The sequence below is a fragment of the Lathyrus oleraceus genome, chromosome 5 (genome assembly GCF_024323335.1).
Source record: "Lathyrus oleraceus cultivar Zhongwan6 chromosome 5, CAAS_Psat_ZW6_1.0, whole genome shotgun sequence".
NCBI lineage: Eukaryota > Viridiplantae > Streptophyta > Magnoliopsida > Fabales > Fabaceae > Lathyrus > Lathyrus oleraceus.
In genome coordinates, this window is record NC_066583.1 from 13691913 (window position 1) to 13714754 (window position 22842).

General features: G+C 35.3%; 1 non-coding gene across 1 annotated transcript; it reads left to right on the top strand.

Annotated features, from left to right (window-relative positions):
- Positions 1–12639: 12639 nt before the first annotated feature.
- Positions 12640–12741, top strand: LOC127089691 (small nucleolar RNA R71). The gene has a single exon (XR_007791249.1). It is a non-coding gene; the product is annotated as a small nucleolar RNA R71 (small nucleolar RNA).
- Positions 12742–22842: the final 10101 nt, after the last annotated feature.

Consider the following 22842-nt stretch of genomic DNA (forward strand, 5'->3'; position numbering starts at 1 on the left):
ATGAACAGGTCAAATCATAGGTCGACTCAATCCTGGAGAAACTTTGTTTGAGTCGACTCATCCCATGTTTGAGTCGACTCATCGCCTGTTTTACTTGAATAATTTTGCCTCGGGCCCATACAGGTCGAGTGGCCGCTGCTTAGACTTAATTTTCTGCTGTGTAATTTTGCAAAATAATTTTGTTATGTCTGTTAGTTAGTCCATGCATCATATAAATATTCTAGAGTCTCTTATTCAACAAAACAACAAGAAAAGTGAAAGGTATACACCAAAGTGCTCTTCATCTTCATTCTTCATTGCATTTTTCAATAATCACACATAATAATCTTTGTTGAGCATTGTGCATTGTTGTTGTGATAACGTCCAAATAAGATTGGATTATCTTAGTTTGGGTTGAGACTTTATGTGGGTTTTTCTTGAATAAAATCATTGGGGTTTTGTCCTCCAAGAATTGGGGGTTTTTGCACTAACCTTTGCTTCGCAGATTCAGCCGAGTGAAAAGTTTGAAGAACGGAAGGTTCGGTCAAACAAGTAATGGTAACCGGAGGATTTTGAAGAAAACTTAGGATTCAAGCGACTTGCGTTCGAAATCAGCCGAGCTGAAGTTTTGGAGAACGTGGCGTTCTTGCAATAGGTAGAGGTAACCGGAGGTTTGTTCGAAGCGCTTGAAGGACTTGGTTCAACTCGAATCAAGGGGGGAAAATAGAATAGGATCTGCAACAACTCTAGGTGTTGATTGGTGGTGATCATTTGTTCTCTTGTATTGACTTTGCAACGTGTTCATAAAAACATCTCAATTCTAGATTTAGAATTGAGGGCAAACGTACCCTAAGCGAGGACGATAGGGGAACTGCCTCAACAAAGCCAGTTTTGTTCTCTCTATCTCTTAACTCTTTAAATTCTGCATTAATTACGGTTTATGTGAAATTAATAGTAAAATCAATATCACTTGATTGTTGTGCATAGTAACTATTTGATAAATTGGTGCAATCACTTTGATTGCAGCTGAATAAAATTATGCACATTCAATTTGAGTGAAATTGAAACTTTGTGTGGAGTGCACACCAAGTGTTCGATAAAATTAATCTCACACAAATTTAGTAATATTTTACTTGATCTCTTGTTGCGTTTAAGCGTTATTAGAGGTAACGATATCAAGGATTATAGTTGTTAATCGGTTGATTTAGATAGTGGTTGATTATCTATATCTTAGTTATTCCATTCGGTTTCACGTATATCTGATTTTTCCATTACTAGATCGTTTAGACGATTATAACCTAGGGTGTTTCCGCAACCGTTGAAAACATTTTTAAAAAGCGCTAAATTTCAAAATTGATCTATTCAACCCCCCTTCTAGATCGGTACTATCGTCTAACAAGTGGTATCACGAGCGCCGGTCCATCTAGTGCTTCGCATATGACTTTTTAGAAAATGAGTAACGATCCTAAAGGGGCGTACAATAGGACACCTATTTTTATCGGTGAAAACTATAGTTATTGGAAAGATTGTATGTATCCATATCAACTCTATTGATAGGAAAGTATGGAAAGTCATCCAAGATGGTCCTATGGAAATAACCATGACCAATGCAGATGATTTTGTTATACCTAAACCTGAAGCACAATGGAATGAAGAAGATTAGAAAAAGTACAACTATGATTGGAAAGCCATAAACATACTCATCACCGCCTTAGGTGTTGATGAGTATTATAGGGTTTCCCATTGTACTAGTGCTAAAGCTATGTGGGACTCATTGCAAATTACCCATGAGGGAACCAATGATGTCAAACTAGCTAGAATCAACACCTTAACTCAAGAATTTGACCTTTTTCATATGGAGGATGGTGAAACCATTACCGATATGCAAAAGAGAATTTCTCACCTAATCAATCGGTTAAATTCTCTTGGGAGAACTAGCCGTAACGATGTTACTACTAATAAAATCTTAAGATGTCTTAACAGGAATTGGCTACCAAAGATCACCGCGAGTAAGGAAACCAATGATCTAAGAACATTGGACATGGCAACATTGTTTGGAAAACATCAAGAGTATGAGCAAGAGCTCATGAACCTTGAGAAACATGAGAAGAGTCAAAAGAAGGAAAAGAAGGAGAAGAAGGAGAAAGCTAAGGACATCGAAAGGAAGTCTATCGCTTTAAAGACTTCAAGATATAAGTCATCCTCCAATGATGCGTGTGAGAGTGAATCAAGTATTGACGATAAAGATTCGAATGAAGACATGGGGTTGTTCGTAAGGAGGTATAACCGACACCTTAGAAAGAACGAAGTCCAATATTCAGATAAAAATCTTATCAACTATAGAAGATAATCAAAATTCCCGAGTCAAGAGGAAGGTAAGACAACTAAGTCAAAAGGATCATGCTTTAATTGCGAAAAGGCCGATCATTATAAGTCGGATTGTCCCTTACTGAAGAAAGACAAAGGAAAAGACAAATGTCACAACAAATATAGCAAAGCTAGAAGAGCATACATTGCATGGGAGAGCGATAGTGAGTCCTCAAGCGATGATAACTCAAGTGATGAAGAAGAAAATGCCAATCTTTGTCTTACAGCTCATCGAAAGAAGAAAAAGAATGTAAGTCATTCTAAATATGATCATGTTGATAAAATGTCTTATTGTGATTTGTAAAATTCCTTTAGTACTCTACACAGTGAGGCCAAGGAAGCTTTCAAACGCCTAGCCTCAAATAAGACTCGTGGCTTTGGCATAATTGATTAGCGCATGTCAACTTTGACTTGCTAAATAAAGTTGTCGCAAAAGATCTAGTAGTTGGTCTTCCCAAAATCAAATGGGAAAGCAAACAAGGATCTCGTTTAAATCTAAAAATATTGTTTCCACAATGAGACCCCTTGAACTTCTCCATATGGACCTTTTTGGGCCATCTAGAATTAAAAGTCTAGGTGGAAACTACTATGGTTTTGTTATAGTAGATGACTACTCCAGATTTTGTTGGACTATCTTCTTAACAAGTAAAAGTGACACTTTTTCTGCTTTTGAAAAGTTTGCCAAGATGTCTCAAAACAAATTGAACACTAGCATAATTACTATTCAAAGTGATCACTGAGGTGAATTTGAAAACCACCTCTTTGAGCAATTTTGTGAAACAAACGACATTGATCATAATTTTTCTGCTCCAAGAACTCCACAACAAAATGGAGTAGTGGAACGTAAAAACAGAATTTTAGAAGAGCTTGGAAGAACTATGATCAATGAAAACGGCCTTCCTAAATACTTTTAGGCCGATGCCATAAATACGACTTGTTACGTATTGAATAGGATACTCATTCGTTCTATTATAAACAAAACCCCGTATGAATTGCTAAAGGGAAGGAAGCCTAATGTTTCACATCTTCATATCTTCGGATGTAAATGCTTTGTATTAAACAATGGTAAAGAAAATCTTGGTAAATTTGACTCAAAAGCCGATGAAGGTATCTTTCTCAGATACTCTCATTCTAGTAAAGCATATAGAGTATACAACAAAAGGTTACTTATTATTGAAGAACCCATGCATGTTTCCTTTGATAAATCTTATCCGAAAACTGTCGGAGAAGGTATTATTGTTGATGGTGCAGGTATTCCTTCAGAAGACAGAATAAAAGATCAAGAAGAAAAGCATGTTAAACCCCATCCGAAAAAAGCCGAGGAGGAGCCCGGTCAAATTTTTGAAAAGAAAGAGGAGGATCATTCTTTCAATAACAATGATCTTCCTTTGGAATGGAAATCTTCTAAGGATCATCCCATCGATAATATTCTAGGAGATATCTCAAAGGGAGTTACCACACGGTCAAAGATAAGTAACTTTTCTTATCATTTCACTTTTGTCTCTCAAAATGAGCCTAAAAACTCCAAAGATGCATTACTCAATGAACATTGGTTTTTAGAAATGCAAGAGGAACTTAATCAATTCAAAAGAAATAAGGTGTGGGATCTTGTTCCCCCTCCGCGAGACCATCGAGTAATCAGCACTAAATGGGTGTTTAGGAACAAGTTAGACGAAAATGGAGTCATAACTCGCAACAAGCCTTGCCTTGTTGCTCAAGGGTATAACCAAGAGGAAGGCATCAACTATGAGGAAACTTATGCTCCGGTTGCCCGACTCGAGGCTATACGCCTTTTGCTTTCCTATGCTTGTTCTCAAGATTTCAAATTATTTCAAATGGATGTTAAGAGCGTTTTCCTAAATGGTTACATTAATGAAGAGGTCTATGTATCTCAACCTCCCGACTTTGAAAATCATGAGCATCCTAACTATGTTTATAAGCTCAACCATGCTTTGTACGGTCTCAAACAAGCCCCTAGGGCATGGTATGAGCGTCTTAGCAAATTTCTACTAGAGCAAGGATTCTCAAGAGGGAAGGTTGATACTACCCTTTTTATTAAGCGTCAAGGAAAACACTATTTTAGTTCAAGTTTATGGAGATGACATTATTTTTTGGATCTACTAACATAAATTTAGTCAAGGAATTCTCTAAATTGGTGCAGAGAGAATTTGAAATGAGCATGATGGGGGAGATAAATTACTTCCTCGGACTTCAAATCAAGCAACTTGAAGAAGGAACTTTTGTGAGCCAAACGAAGTATTGTAATGAGCTACTTAAGCGCTTCGATATGGAAAACTCCAAAGTAATTGACACTTCAATGCCTACTGCTGTTAATATGGATCGGGATGAAAATGGTAAGGTCGTAGATATAAAAAGGTATAGAGGTATGATCGGATCTCTCCTTTATCTTACCGCATCTCGACCAGACATTGTGTTTAGTGTATGTATGTGTGCTAGGTATCAATCATGTCCCAAAGAACCACATTTAAAAGTCGTCAAGCGCATACCTAGATACCTTTGTGGTACTTCAAAGTATGTACTTTGGTTTTCTAAGGGAAATGATTGTTCTTTGGTTGGCTACTCCGATTCCGACTTTGCCGATTGCAAATCAGATAGGAAAAGCACTAGTGGCACTAGTCATTTTTATTCAAATTCCTTAGTGAGTTAGCATAATAAAAAGCAATTTTTAGTTGCTTTGTCAACAGCCGAGGCGGAATACGTTGTTGCGGGTAATTGTTGTGCTCAAATTTTGTGGCTCAAACAATAATTACTCGACTTCAATATTCAACTTGAACGTATTCCCATTTTGTGTGACAACACAAGTGCTATCATTTTAACCAAAAATCCTATACTACATTCGCGCACTAAACATATTGAAATTCGGCATCACTTCCTTAGGGATCATCTTGAGAAAGGTGATGTTGTTTTTGAGCATGTTGATACCAAGGATCAACTTGTCGATATCTTCACAAAACCACTTGCGATAGAGCCTTTCTTCCACATCCGTAGGGAACTTGGTGTTCTTGATATCTCGGATCGCGTTTAAATACATATATTATGCCTGTCTATTCCTTGATTTATAAGTGCGGCTATGTGAGGGTACTCGTCGTCTATCACCATTGGAGGTAATATCGTTCCTATCCATTTGACCTATATTGTATGTATATACTTGATTTATGTAACTCTTGATGTCATTTGATGGCTTGATCTAAGTTTGGTCAACTACTATGTTTGAATTATACTTGAACTTGCTTAGGTATCATATTTACTGTATTTAGTCATTTGTCCTAAAGTTTATGCTAAACAAATGTGGCAATGTTATTTACTTATTTCTATTTACTCTGTGTAATATTTATGTTGATACTTCTTCCATTGACTTCATGTTATGTGCATGGTTGTTGATGTCTATATGTTGCAAAGTCGCTGATTAAGTGCTTCTGAATATCTATATTTCATGATTGGTCATTTCATTGTTTCTTTTTTATGTTGTCAAAGGGGGAGAAGCAATGGAAATAAACACGAGAGTTGATTTAGCAGAAGGATAATAGCAGAATGCTTGAAGGCATGTAGAAAATCAGGGGGAGGATGTCTATCAAAGTACGCGATTGTACCATGGTTTTCCATCATCAAAAAGGGGGAGTATGTGAGGGTAAATATGCCTAGTCCTTATTTTAATGATTTCAAACCTTTCTAATCGCCCATAACGTGTACTTTGGACAGTATCATCATATCATAGAATGCATTCATCCTTTAACATGTTCAAAAATATAGGTTCAACGTGTCCAGGCATATAGGAGCATATCAGATATGTGAATCATGCACTTGATCATAGTCAATATCCTAGGTTCATAAGAGATCGGTTAAATTGGTCAAAATACATCTCAAAACTCATTTTTGGGAGTTTAAGACCTGTGAGTCGACTCATGACTCGGAGCGTAACTCTCGGGTCTGAACAGGTTGAGTCACAGATCGACTCAATGACTCAGAGCGTAACTCTCGGGTCTGAACAAGTCGAGCCACAGCTCGAGTCAATCCTAGAAAAACTGAATGAGATGACTCATCCACATGTTGCATCGACTCAATGCCTATTTTCATTTGAACCATGTAGTTGCGGGTTTGAACAGGTCGAGTCATAGGTCGACTCAATCCTGAAGAAACTCTGTTTGAGTCGACTCAACCCCTGTTTGAGTCGACTCATCGCCTGTTTTACTTGAATAATTTTGCCTCGGGTCCATACAGGTCGAGTGACCTGTATGAACAGGTCGAGTGGCCGCTGCTTAGACTTAATTTCCTGATGTATAATTTTGCAAAATAATTTTGTTATGTCTGTTAGTTGGTTCATGCATCATATAAATATTCTAGACTCTCTTCTTCAATAAAACAACAAGAAAAGTGAAAGGTATACACCAAAGTGCTCTTCATTTTCATTTTTCATTGCATTTCTCAATAATCACACATAATAATCTTTGTTGAGCATTGTGCATTGTTGTTGTGATAACGTCCAAATAAGATTGGATTATCTTAGTTTGGGTTGGGACTTTGTGTGGGTTTTTCTTGAATAAAACCATTGAGGTTTTGTCCTCCAAGAATTGGGGGTTTTTGCACTAACCTTTGCTTCGCAGATTCAACCGAGTGAAAAGAACGGAAGGTTCGGTCAAACAAGTAACGGTAACCGGAGGATTATGAAGAAAGCTTAGGGTTCAAGCGAGTTGAGTTCGAAATCGGCGTTCTTGCAATAAGGTAGCGGTAACCAGCGGTTTATTCGAAGCGCTTGAAGGACTTGGTTCAACTCGAATCAAGGGGAGAGAATAGAATAGGATCTGCAACAACTCTAGGGGTTGATTGGTGGTGATCATTTGTTCTCTTGTATTGACTTTGTAACGTGTTAATAAAAACATCTCAATTTTATATTTAGAATTGAGGGCAGACGTACCCTAAGCAAGGACGATAGGGGAACTGCCTCAACAAATCCGGTCTTGTTCTCTCTATCTCTTAACTCTTTCAATATCGCTTGATTGTTGTGCATAGTAACTGTTTGATAAATTGGTGCAATCACTTTGATTGCGGCTGAATAAAATTCTACACATTCAATTTGAGTGAAACTGAAACTTGGTGTGGAGTGCACACCAAGTGTTTGATAAAATTAATCTCACACAAATTTAGTAATATTTTACTTGATCTCTTATTGCGTTTAAGCATTATTAGAGGTAACGATATCAAGGATTATTGTGGTTAATCGATTGATTTAGATAGTGGTTGATTATCTCTATCTTAGTTATTCCATTCAATTTTACGCATATTCGATCTTTCGATTAACGGATCGTTTAGACGATTATAATCTAGGGTGCTTCCGCAACCGTTGAAAGCATTTTTAAAAACCGCTAAATTTCAAAACGGATCTATTCAATCCCCCCTCCCCTTCTAGATTGGTACTATCGTCTAACACTACTTATTGCCCTAGAAACAGGGGTGTCTCGCAAACATGTATCGTAGTAGGCTTCCTATGTATTCTTCCATTTACAATCACAAATTACTAAAGATTGTAGTATGTTTGTACATCCTTAAAACCATTGAGGAAAATTCGCCAATTGTGGCAAAGGTTCAAGAGTAAGAAACTTCAAATTAAACTTGGGGATTGATTGTCATGGTCCACCGGCAATTCCAACTTTCTGCAACGACGAATCATTTAAACTCTCAAATGAAAAATACTCAAAAGTTTGAGACTAGGAAGTTCTGTTCCATGAAATACATACTCAAAATTGACACAATGGTTGACAAATAAAAATTCAAGTGAATTCAATTTTGAATTTTTTTATCTAAAAATTGATATTGTTGTGATGCAATACCAAATTTCTTAAGTCCGACCAAGTGTGCATGGGGTGCAAGGATGTACAAACGCACTCTAATCTTTAGTAATTTGTTATTGTAAATGGAAGAATACATAGGAAGCTTAATACAATACATGGTTGCGATACACCCATGTTTCTGGAAAGGCAATCAGTAGGTTATGGAAATGCATTTCCGAAGACTTTCTGAAAATGTATTTCCGAACTAAATTTATACATAGAATTAGGGTGTGATTCAAAAATAAATGAATTGTGTGTGCATAAGATGCATCCGAATATGCATTTCCGAAATCTGTAAGGCATTTTCAGATTTTTTTTTATTTTTAAATAATATATAAAATACATAAAAAAATCTCCTAAATTGATTTCTAACACAACCCAATCATATATTGTAGATCCAGATTACCATCCTTAAATAATCCTTAAATAATATGCATATGGTACGGTGGTTTATTCCTTTTACATATCTTGACCCGGCATCTAAGTTTAACCAACAGTTTAGGCATACCATCATTTGTTGTTGGAAATTTCAATCCACAATCAAGCGAATCTTCAGTGAATCCTTATTCCTAAAAAACACAAAAGTATTAACATACATGTTAGAAACAAAATTATAAGGAGTTAGAAAGAAGTGTGCACAAAGATATCTCAATACCTTGACCTATGTTATTAACGCCCTCTAAGGTTTCTCTCAATAGCTCTTAAGTGATGTTTAAATCTTATAACGCTCCTTAACATACACGAGACATTAAATTGAGGGAACTTATTAATGCACCATATATATTACTTAGGCACCAAGTGAAAATTCGAAAATGCCCTGCAGATTTCGGAAATCCATATTATGACGCACTCCATGCACACACAATTCATTCATTTTTGAATCACACCCAAATTCTATGTATAAATTTAGTTCGGAAATGCATTTATAGAAAGACTCTGGAAATGTATTTCTGGAACTACTGATTGTCTTTCTAGAAACAGGGGTGTCTCGCAAACATGTATCGTAGTAGGCTTCCTATGTATTCTTCCATTTACGGTCACAAATTACTAAGGATTGTAATGTGTTTGTACATCCTTGAAACCATTGAGGAAAAGTCGCCAATTATGGCAAAGATTCAAGAGTAAGAAACTTCAAATTAAACTTGGGGATTGATTGTCATGATCCACCGGCAATTTCAATTTTCTACAACGACGAATCATTTAAACTCTCGTATAAAAAAAATACTCAAAAATTTGAGACTAGGAAGTTCTGTTCCATGAAATACATACTCAAAATTGACACAATTGTTGACAGCTAAAAATTCAAGTGAATTCAATTTTGAAGTTTTTTTATCTGGAAATTGAGATTGTTGTGCTGCAATACCAAATTTCTTAAGTCCGACCAAGTGTGCATGGGTTGCAAGGATGTACAAACGCACTATAATCTTTGATAATTTGTGATTGTAAATGAAAGAATATATAGGAAACCTACTACGATACACGGTTGCGAGACACCCATGTTTCTGAAAAGGCAATCAATAGGTTCTGGAAATGTATTTTCGGAGACTTTTCGAAAATGCATTTCCGAACTAAATTTATACATAGAATTGGGGTGTGGTTCAAAAATGAATGAATTGCGTGTGCATAGAATGCGTTCGGATATGCAAATTTTGAAATCTGGAAGGCAATTTCAAATTTTTACGTAATATTTAATTAATATATAAAATGTATTAAGAAATTCCCTAAATTGATTTGTAAGACGACCCAATCATATATTGTGGATCCAGATTACCATCCTTAAATAATATGTATATGGTACGGTGGTTTATTCCTTTTACATATCTTGACCTGGCATCTAAGTTTAACCAACAGTTTAGATATACCTTCATTTGTTGTTGGAAATTTCAATCCACAATCAACCGAACCTTCGGTGAATCCTTCCTTATTCCTTAAAAAACAAAAAAGTATTAACATACATGTTAAAAAAAATTATAAGGAGTTAGAAAGAAGTGTGCACAATGATCTACTAAAAGACATTTTTTAATGATAAAATATCATTTTTATCTTTTAATTATCTTAATTATTCTTTTTCAGATTGATCTCTAACTCTTAAAATGTATTATGCTGATCATTTTTGTCTAATTAGCAGAAAAAATTAAAAATCAATCCTTAAATCTATCATAATTAGACAAAAAAAATCAACATAACACATTTTACAAATTAAAAAATCAATCTAATACGAAAAATAAATGATCAATTTAAACTCATGAATATAATTGAGAAAAAAAAAAGATATTTTGCGTACACCAAATAAAATAGTTGTCCTATAATAATAAGTAGCCATTAATTAATAATATAAATTTTACTGCCAAATATAATGGTGGTCTTATAGTTATAAAAAATTGTCTTTTGGCAAGAAAAAATATCCATGAAGTAAAATATTATAAATATTATCTTATTAATATTTTTACCAATGTACTGATGTATTAAATTGAAAAAAAATGTTGAGTGATTAATTTTGTATTTTAACTATTTGAGTTAATTATTTTTTATAAACTTTAGTAATTATTAAACTATTTTACTAATATTTTAAATAATAAAAAGATTAATTAAATAATAATACATTTAAAACAATACCGAAAAAAAGGAAATGCACGCCAATTAAATTAGCGGGTGGGTCAGATTCAATTGCGGGCCCTTGTATAATCTTCGGAAATTAATGGGAAAATAGGTGTATTTAGTAAAACAAAAAATTGCATATAATAGTAATTTGTTTTCAATTAATGTTATGAATAGAATTTTTAATGAGTGAAATTTAAAAGGTTGGAAACAGTTTTTAACTATAGTCAATATTTTTGAAAAATTAATGAGTGAAAAAATGTATAGTTTCCAACTTTATAAAAAATTTATAGTTAACGAGGCAAGAAACAATAGTCAATATTTTAAGAGATATCTAATGGTTTTTCAAATACAACTTAGAGTTTCTAACTTTATAAGAAAACTAATTTGATTATCAGTATTACTTGCTATGTGTACTCCATAAGTTACACCTACACCGTATGCATTGTTCACAAATACGGTGAACAGTAAATCCGTACATGAACAGTGATGTGAACAGTACATGAACAATACCATGTGAACAGTGCGTGCGCATGAACAGGACCCCTGTGAACAATGTCTATGTACTGTTCATAAATAGTGATTTATATATTAAAATAAAATTGGTTAATGAAAGGTAAAAAATTGGTTAACGAAGTTGTGAAGTTGGTTAATTAACATCCAGATATAAAAATAATTTTTAGTTGTAAAACAAAGTTGGTTAATAAAATATTAAATATTGATTAATAAAATTATAAAATTGATTAATCACACGATACTCTTAAATAAAAAAATAAAAAAATAATTTTTTTATATATTTTTATAAAATAATATTTTATTATTATTATATTTTTACTGTTCACCGTATTGATGAACAGTAAAATACAGTGTAATGTATGATTTGGTGTATGAATAACATTTTTCTTTGATTATAGTTCATTTCTCAAAAGATAAATATCTCCTTTTGAATGAAATATATGTTTGCAGCAAACTTTGAATTGTCCCTGTAAAATCTATTTTTTAAATTCTTCTTGTAATATTTAGATTTTTTTTTTTGCCTCTTAGATAACGTCACTGGTTCAAATAGAATTTTTTAATTTTTTTTTTAATTTTTACATGCCTTTTTAATCCACGTGATATTTTTTAAATTTCAATAAATTACTTTCAAATAAAACGTTCTTTTTATTTTTATTTTTTTTTATTTTTAAAAGTTTATATGTTTTTTTTAAATGTTCAATTTTTTCCAATGGATTTTGAACCCATAAACTACCCTAAATCTAATCTCTCTTCTAAAATCGAACACAAAATAGTCTATCTTATATCTTTCATCCAGTGCATAGAAAGCTCACTTGGAGTAGACATCATACCCTGAAACTTTTTCACATACTCCACCACTTCCATGGACTCTTTATGAAGTCGTTGAATCTCAATGCCTCTTGATCCTTCAAGCCATTGGAAAAAATACTTTTTCAGGAATACTTCCTTAAAATACTTCTACTCCTTCGAGGTATTATGAGTGGTCAATACAAGTCAAGACACTGGTACACCACCTCGCTACTGAGCTTTCTAGCATACGAGCGGCAAAACTACATTTTCTTCCTCACTAGTGGTAAGTCGCAAGAGGAAGGATATAGTCTCGGGTTACCCCCGTAAGAGGAAGTCTATAATCTTGGGTTCAAATCCATTAAGATTGTTTTTTCTAAGATTTATTCCCATGAGTGATGGTTTTTGGTCATCTCTTCTATCAAGTTATAGCCAACATTTTGAGGATTATTCATTAGGGTTCCGCTAGAAGCCGCATCTAAGGTCATCCTTGTGGAGTAAAGTTGATCATTGTAAAAGGTATGGATAGTCATCCACTTCTCAAGTCCATGGAAGGGCATAGTCTTAACAAATATTTATAACACTCCCACGCGTCAAACAAGGATTCCCTATCGTTTTGCCTAAAGTTGTTTATCTCATTTCTAACTTGGCCCATTTTGCTTGACGATAAGTATCGCGCAAGAAAGGTCGCTTTCAATTGGGTTTAGGAAGTAATAGAATTGGTGGGCAATGATTGAAGCCAAGCCCACGCATAATCTCTTAAAGAAAAGGGAAATAAATAAAGGAGGATGGAATTTTGGTCAACACCATTGGCCTTAGCAGTACCACAGTTATCAACAAAGAAAGAAAGATGAAGATTCAGATTTTTTTAAGATAAACCGTCAAATTGGTTTTGTTGCACCTTACCAATCAAAGACGGTTTTAGTTCAAAATTATTAGCCGCAATCGGTGGATGCACAATACTATAATGTGGTTCCTCTTCAGTGGGAATTGCATAATTCTTAAGGGGCTTAGTATCAACTGGATCGGTCATAGTTTGTAATCTAAGATTTTGGCGTCTCTTGAGTAAGAAACACTCGATTTCCTCTATGGACTCACCTAAGTTTCCAACATAACGAGTTCTTCCCATACAAGAGCAGCGAGAACCATAGCAAATAAACACAAAAAAATAAGCTCTAGTCTATATGATGATCAAACCGAAATTCAATATTAAACGCAATTGGTCGTCGGCAACGGCGCCATAAACTTGATGCAATCGCAAGTGCACGACTATGCGAAGTAATAAAAGATATTGAACCACATAGACCAATGACTTAAGGACCGAATTATGTCATATAGGTGTATATTTAGAGAATCGAAAATATGGATTTTGGTAAAAACAACTTAAAAGAAAAGCACTTAAATGTAAATAACTTATTTGAAAATTCACTTAAATCTCAATTTGGGACAAGCAGGACATGGGGTTATGGTTCTTACTCTAAAATAATCGCATGATCCATATAACTTCAATTACGAGAATTCCGTATAAATTATAGAAAATAGATAAATATGGGCAATACTTATTTTCGCCAGCGCATTGCCCTATCGACGACGAATAATCCGTCTGCTTTCGCACGGCCGGATTATCCTTCGATGATTCATTACTTTTACCCAGCTATATAATTTTCTCAACTTCATCCAAGCGCTTTCGCTATTTTGGACTCGGTTGTATAAAAATGTGTGCTCTGATATCGACACATATCCTTTCAAACTACGGTCGATACCTGGGAACCACTTACTTTTGTAACGAAGTTGGAATCCATGAACTCAAACTATAAAATAAGTTTGAACTAAAATTCTTGTAATTGATTGTGACGGATCATACAAGAGGTCATAAGATAATCCCCATAACCCCTAGTCCCTAATGAACTACTCATTCATGGTGAGGGAAAACAAAATCGAATTTGTGTTTATTAACAATTTCATATCAAACAATTATAATATATGAATAGTTGAATAAGAATGAATAATAAAACCTTAATTAAGATTAAGTTTTGATCCATAATTTCTCCCTTGGAGACTTGAGTTATAGAGAAAAGGAAGAATAAAAATACGCATAAATTTTCTGGAATAAAATCTAGATCCCAAAACTCCCAACACCCTATGAGTTTTATTGAAAAAAAAAGTAAAATTGCACAAAATCATTGGTTTAATCACTATTCAATCAAATTTGTATCAGATCAAATATTGTCTAAGAGGCATAATAAAAGAGAATTGATTCAATTAAGGAAACAAAATAAATATTTCTTGCCCTTCTACTACGGGTGACTAGAGCAGGCCTTTATCTTATTGTATTGGGAAGGCATCAAAGGGAAACCCTAGGGTGCTCTGCTGCTACGGGTGGCCGTAGTAGCTCCCTGATTTTACTATGGAAAAAATATATTTTGTTGTTTTGATTGATTTTGATCCTTCTTAGTCTTGGATGCTCATTTGGCTCTGAAATTAGCAAGAATACACAAACCAAAGCATAAAACATGGTAATTAGAAGTAAACCAAACAAAATGCGATAAAATACTAAAAGAAAATTACTAGAAATAACGACGTGAAGACCGTTTATCACATAGAAACATCAGTGACCTGAGCCTTGCCCTAGACGTAGGTCCAATTGGAAAAGGATTGTTGATGACAGTCTGTCGGTGCATTAACTCGATCGAAGAAACGGATCAAAACAAGTTAAAGAGGAGCAAAAATGAATAAGAAAGACCAAAGAACGAGGAGAAAATAGCCAAGTGTGAATAAATAGGGACTTAGTGAAAAATCAGGTGGAAAAAGGACCAAAAGCATGCAGTTACTGCAATAATCATGCGCAACATCGCACACGCGATATGGATGTATCAGTTGCATCGCGCGCAATGCAGGTTATCGTGCAGGCGGTAACCCCTTTTTCTGGGCTTTTATGGCGTGTCCTGGTCCATTCTAAAGGCTTTTTAAAGGGGATTTTCTCACTTTTTTAGGGTTACGAAATTTGGCATAACAAGTACGAGTTTTACAACACGGTAAGGGATTTCCGAGAGCATTTGAAGCCATTAGAGGTCAATCCTTCAAGGGATCTCATATTCAATTCTTAATTGTTTTGGGTACTATATTTTTAATTATGAGTAGCTAAATCTCTCTAGGTTAGGTTGTGTTTGATGAGCTTGTTCCAATATTGTTGGGGTATATGTTCGATTTGATGTTACATGAGTATTTTGACTAATAATTATATTCAATTTCTTCTTATTCGTAATGTTTTTTATGTGAGATACTCTTTTAATATGATTTTGGGCACATAGGTAATACTGACCATTAGTCTATATGTTGGACATAGGGAAATTGTTGTGCTTATGTTGGTTGAATATGGATAAGATACCTCGAGTAGTGGTTAGTGAATTAATGTTCTGTTGCATTGCCTAATCCTGGTTAGGCTGGTGGAGTAGGGATAGAAAACTCTGAGTAGTGATTATTGAGATATATCGCAAGGGATTGGTTATAGCGGTTTTGTTAATTCGCCGTGAAATATCATTCATGTAATGCATCGAACATCAACAATAAAGAAATATAGGATTTTATACACAACCTGACCGCTTTCATAATTCTGTCTTAATAATTTGTTTTATTTTTGCATTTGAACTTGACACCCCCCCCCCCAGTTTACTATATTTTACGCATTGCACAATTTTGTCTTGTTAAATAACCGTCCATGTGGATTCGATCTTTTTACTACTGCTACATTATCAGTACACTTGTCGAGAAGTCATCAAGTTTTTGGCACCATTTTCGGGGACTGTTGATATTTCAACAAGGCGACGTTTGTGCAACGTTTTGTTTTTAGTTTTTGATTTTTATTTAATCTTTTACCACATTGCTACTGAGGTATTTCATGTTTGTGTATGCGCAACTTAGGATCGACATTGACATTGTTTGATCCAGAAATTAAAAGAACCGCACGTGTTATCAGGAGGATTTGTTTCATATTTAGTTTATTCAAGACTGTGCCGAAATTGGATATGCAAATATATTATTTGAAGATTCATTCCATGAAGAGATTTATTTAGATATGTTTTAATTACAAAGATTTGGATTTGCACTTAATGAGAAAATTTCCAATCTCTATTAAAGATGATTTAAAGTGTGATTCAATTTCTACAAGATATTCATTTTGAATCCTTTACTTGAGAAGTTGGAATTGTGATTTATATCAAGTAAATATTTTATTTTATTTGTTCAAGATTCATAAGTTTGTTACGTGGACAGATGTCATACCAAATGTTCCACAATCTCTAATACATGTGTCTCGGGCTGTTACTTGTAGGCATGGCAATGGGGCGGGTCGGGGACGGTTTTTACCTCCCCCAAACCCAAACCCGAATCCCTAAACCATCCCCGTTCCCCGCCCCAAACCCAAATGGGGATGGAGAATCAAAATCCAAACCCGTCCCAAACGGGTTCGGGTTGGGTTCGGGTATCCCCGCCCCGCCACCATTCATTTAGTGAAATTAATTTTTTTAATAGAAATATTTATTTTTATAAAATAAAATTACATTTCAAATAATAAAATAAAACATTCTAAAAAAATTCCATACATACATTTCAAATACTTTAAATAATAAATTAAAATTAAAATATCAAAACATTGACCATATATTTAATATTCTAAATTATCAAATATAAATAATAATGTACATAATGAAATAAACGGGGCGGGTTCGGGGTGGGTACTAGTGTCCCCATTACCCGACCCGTCCCCATATTTTAAAATCGGGGAAAACCTAAACCCGAACCCAAACTCAATCAAAGCGGGTTTTCCCCGTCAACTTCGGGGCGGGTTCGGGTTATGTTGCCATGCCTGGTGGGCAATATAATTTGAAGAATATATTGTCATCTTATGATTTGTTTCCTTTTTTATTATATCAGAGATATAAGTGTGCTAGCTGGAGTTTGGATTTGGAAAATATCTTATTTTAGCAAGATTGCATGTGTAATGCTTAATTTGTATCAATCAAGGATCTCAATCTTTCTAATAAATATTTGATTGATTATGTGAGTTTTGGAGGATGTGATTTGAATCAAATATAGCAATAATAACCAAGAGATTCTTAGTTAATAAAAGAGTTCGATTAAGATTGGCAATCATCATTATTGAAGATTGATCTCATCTGTGTTTTAGAAGACTAGCCAAATTCATGACCTAAATCCTTATGGGCTTTTGGAGCTGGACTTTTGTGGCTATATAAGAAGTTCATCCCCTTTGTGAAGACGCAAGCCTCAAGAGAAAATATATACTTGTTAGGGGGAAAAAGTTAGTTGAGTCTTTTTTTTTTGTATTTTGTACACTTTATTTCTATGTTTCAAATCTAAATTAGTTGAATAGAGTATTGAGGTCTAAAGGTTATTATATCATCCATCTTATTGTTGTAATTGTCCAAACACCGAGAGAGTATTTGAGTGAAAGTGAGAGTGGTCCCTTATTCAAGGGGAGCCTAAACGAATCCTTACGGGTAGTATTAGGAAAGTGACCTTGAATTGGGAGAGTTCAGAGTAAATCCATTTGTCCTTCTGACTATTGGGAGTAGAGTCGTTCTAGAGGAAATCCTGAATAGAAATTCATAGACAGTATTAGGAAGAAGGGCATTGAACAAGGTTTGTCCATCTAAGACTATTTGTACTTTTACTATTGAGAGTGGATTTTCTTTATTGGGTTGAATATCCCCCAGACGTAGGTGATATTGCACCAAACTGGGTTAACAATTTATGTGTTCTTTATTGATTTATGATTTAATTCCTATAATTAGTTAATATGTTATAAGCACGTTGTACACATTATCTTAGACATTATGTCCAATATATCTCCTGCAAATAACATAATTTCAATGAAAAGTCGTGAATGCCTCTGGAATTCGGAGAGGGATCTCCGAATGCACCTTTTTAAGACATTTCTCATAACAATTTAAAGAGGCACCCATATTATGTCAAAATTTAATTCGGAGATGCATCTTCGTATAAATAAATTGTGAGTGTAAAGATTTTCTCCGTATACACCATAAATTCAAAATTCAGTGGGTGGTACATAGATTCATCTTCGGGCGGGGTAAATACTTTATTCTGCGCCAGAACCTTCCCTCTCCCTCCTTCATTTACTAAAATCTCACTAATCTATAAAAAAAACAATTTGTGATCTTCTTCCATTCAATATTTTTTTGCCAATCAAGATTCTCACTACATCCTACTTGATTTCCTATAAAGGTTCTCCCTCCATTCAATCTTCTCTTCCACAACTTAGAATTTGGTAAGTTCTTCAAAAATCAATCATTTTGTGTTTTGAATGAACTTTTAGAGAAAAAAAATGAGTTCTTTAAGTTACATTAAGTAGTGTGTAGTCGAAATAGGTAGCTTTTTTTTACATGCATTGAAATTTTGTTGGAGTTTAGGAGTGCAATGGCATTTCTGTCATTTCTGCAAAATCGTAGCTTTATCCAGAGATGCATCTCCGAATTCTTTTTGAACTTTTTTTGGAGATGTATCTCTGGATTACTCTGTGTCTAAATTTTGAATGAACTGTGATGCAGGTTCCATTTTTTAACGCATGCGTAATTGTTGAAAACAACCCTGACATAATTAGGCTTAGTCGTGTGTCCCAAATCGTATCGGTACAACATGAGAGGGTCGCGACCAGAACCACAAGTTGATGATAACTCGTTTGATGGTTTGCAAATCCGAAATTCCCAACCATCTAGTTCTGTTTCTCATAGTCGTCTCTCTCACACATCTACTTCACAGGGCCACGAGTCCCCAGATGATGTAGCAGAGCTTGAATTCCCTAAAGTCCCCAAAGCCCAAGAGGGAGTCGTTGTTGGTGCCCCTTTAGAGAGTTACCCAGGAGGGCCCTTTGACACCTTCTTACTTCATCTCTATGTAGATCATGCTTCTAGGCATATTGGGGAAGGAGAGGTATATTTATTTTCTTTTGCAAAACATATGTTTTTAACTAATTAAATCGATACTAATCGTGATATTTTATTTTTACAAGAGCGTACGTGTTTCAAATTGATAAACCACGGCTTGGAGTTTCCACATCCCACAGTTGTTTGGTTCGTTGATGTTATCCTCTATTCCGGTTTTGCCGATTTATTTTATGTTGCATACATGATCAAAAACCACGACATGCAGACAATTTTTTCTGAAAGGTGGAATTTTGGGACGTAATTCTTCCACCTTCCTATAGGAGAGATGACCATCACCTTGGATGACGTCTCATGCCTCCTGCATCTGAAGGCGAAGGGCGATCCAAAACGCAGCGGAAACTAAAATTTTCTCCTTTAGTAATCCTTACGAATGGGCATGATCAGTGATAGAATCGTTACCTCTTGTGATGATTGAAACCTTTGATGCAGATCTACGGAGCGATCACGAACGTTGAACGATGACAACGCCCCTACTCAGTCCACACGAACGGATTCCTTCAATCTTTGTGCTAGCTGCTACGAATGAAGGCTTTGAGTGAGAGAGAGAGAGAGAGAGAGAGAGAGAGAAATGAAAAATGCAACTGCACTAAATGCTTTTGCACAAGGGTTCTATTTATAGAACCACTTGTGTGGGCTATAAGCTAAAAAGCCCACTTAAGTGTAAGTGACCCATATCTTATAATATGCCAAAATCACTTAAGCGCGTGGTACCTTACCATATTCCGTATTCTACTTAAGTACATCGTACCTTATGATGTTCTACAATTCACTTAAGTGCACCGTACCTTACGGTGTTCCTTAGTTACTCTATCTCTCATCAATCCATCCTTTGTGTGTGACCCTGTAGGTTTTCGCGGCATTGACAATTATATTAAATCACGTATTTAACATAATAAATAGTGAGCGGTATCTAGCAACACATCACTGCTACCCAAGACACGAAAATGTCATGTGATCTGACAAATCCTTTTGTGATAATACTTATGTGTACAATTACCCTTTTGCCCTTATGTCTATATTGAACACAAGGCATAGACCGTGTCATCCTTGTCCAGTTCAACATTGGGCTCATAGACATTTATCCTGTTACGCAGGATGGGCAAATTCCATCTAGGTCACTCATGTCCATTAGCATGCTTCGTGGAGTACCCATCAACTGTCTTTATGGTCATCTAGTTACGGACAATGTTTGATCAGTAATAAGGCACTCGACTCTACATCTAGGGTCCATAGTGGTTTCAGGTCGAAGGGTGGTATACATCATTATCACCATGAGAATAACTTATGACACTTTGCATAACATTCTATATAGTATTCTCATAGCGGATCAATTCAGTATAAATATTACTCTTAATATTCATACCTATGTTTAAGACTTGATAACTCCTTATCCATGATCCATGAGATGTGATCATCAGTCTATATACATAATAGTCTTAATGCTTTAATGTTATCCCACTTCACAATAAAGCTCGACTACGGATACTTTAAGAATAGTGTCCTTATGTTTAATGTGATCTCATGATTAAGTCATACTTGATACATTAAACGGACTAGCTATTCTAGGGACTTTATTAAACAAACATAATAAAGAAAAAGCCTTTTATTATTAATAAATAATTCGATACAAGTACCAAAAGTATTGGCCTCTAGGGCTTACACCAACAGCATCTTCCCATCAAGGGGAAATTACTAGACCACTGAAGGATCAGGCGAGAGGAATTCGTCGATATGATGGTCACCCATTTAGGAGTTGACTCTACTAAGGTCGTACATGAGGCCTCTAACACAAGAGGTGCTCATGTGTGATTTGTTTTTTTGGAAAATTTGTATGAAGACCATTTGTAGGGGGATTGGATGGAGATGGTGATGATGTGCATGTTGAGTACCACCGACAATGTTCATTGAGGTGTTACCTCTTGTTCCTAGTTGGCACGTCCATGTTTGTGGACAAAAGTACAATCTTTGTCGATCTGGTCTACCTTAATTACTTCATCGACCTGACTGCGATTCACGAATACAACTGAGGGATGCTTGTTTGGTCTAACTATACTTAAAGTTGGGTGAGGGTTGTCTTTGGAAGACAAAGCAAATGACAAGGAGCTACTCGTAGCTTACAGTAATTTACTATTACTAATATTTTCATAATTCATTTGTTACACTTGTTATTTATATTGTATCCAAACCATTTTCAGGGATAGATCATCTCCTACTTCCCTTGCATCATCAGGTGGGAAGTTACACCTAACTACACTGAGGATTGGCCACCTGCTGTCACATTTGTTCCATACAAGAGGGATAATGGGATCGAGCCATTCAGAATGTATCTTGATCGTCATGTACCAGATGACGTTTGCTTCTGCCCATACGAGGGTCACCGCGAGACGAGTCAGTTTGACGTCATTTCCTTATACTTCGGATGGCTGACATGTGGGTCATCTCTTATGTATCCTTATCTGCCCGAGTGAGTGATGCGCCAGTTTGACTACTTGTAGATTATTCTGAGACATCCCTATGAGTCTGCTCCTCTCGACGTCCGACGCAAAGATCTTGGTGCGATATTGGATGATTTCGAGAGCCACTTGGTACCAGAGAAGTATTGCAGTGTGCTAGCTCTTATACATTGGGCCTATGCAGACGGTTACATGACACAGTTCTATAGTGTCACACCCTATCATGACACGACACTCTCTTGGAAGACCACCTAGGCCAGCTAATCAGAAGGTACTTGAGGCTAGGGATGACCACATAGATAGGGTATTAGTGGTCAGTTGGCATGCTGTAGAGATGGATAGTGCAGACATAAAGGCAGGACTCTTTGAGGAAGACATACCACAGTTGGTCCTCGTAGAGAACATGATTGTCGAATTACGGAATATTGTGCAGTACAGACGGAGGAGGAGACAAGGGGTTAGACATGACTAGTAGTTTATGTTTGGATGTATTATTTATTTCTATTTTCGGGCAAAAGTTATGTATGTTCTTGACTTTTTGGATTAATGTATGACTTTTCACTTTCATTTAACTTTAATATATCTTGATTTAACTTTAATATAACTTGACCTCAAAAATTACAATATTGTGACAATGGTGATGCTCTAAAATGATTCAGGATTTCAGATATGCATCTCCAAAATAATTTATTTTTACAATTAACATGCTTCCAATGCTTTTTAAAGGACTTCAGGGGACATTTCGATGATGCATGTTCGGATACATCCGAATATAATACGGATATTTTGTTCAAAATGGAATGTATCTCAGAAAAGCACTTGTTGGGGTAATTTTGTGTTTCTAAAGATGCATCTCCAAATACATGAATAATACGGATATTTTAAAAGTGAGCGACACCTCAAAAAATAATCTGGAAATATAATTCTGAAGTAAATCCAAAAGGATATTTACTAAGAGAGGCGAATGGTGTCACTTGGTTTGGTTTGAAAGTGGCTATTAATAGTGTTGTTGATGATGTGATGCAAACAATATGGCTTCAGAACTCACAGTTAGGAGCACAAGAAATAGGAGAGAGATGGTGAACCCTCCAAGTATTGTGTATAGTTCTGACAATGCAAGTTTTCCATGGAATACATCATGGAACTCCTAGACCCTGCCATGGCCTTCTTATAGCAAGTATAGCAATGGCAAACAAAGAAACAATTTTAGAATATCCAAAATTCAAAATTGAGTTCTCAGCAGAAATTGAGCATAAGTATATATTATAAAGCCCCTTATTGAATGAAGTTTCCGAAACTAACTTAGAGATTCATCAG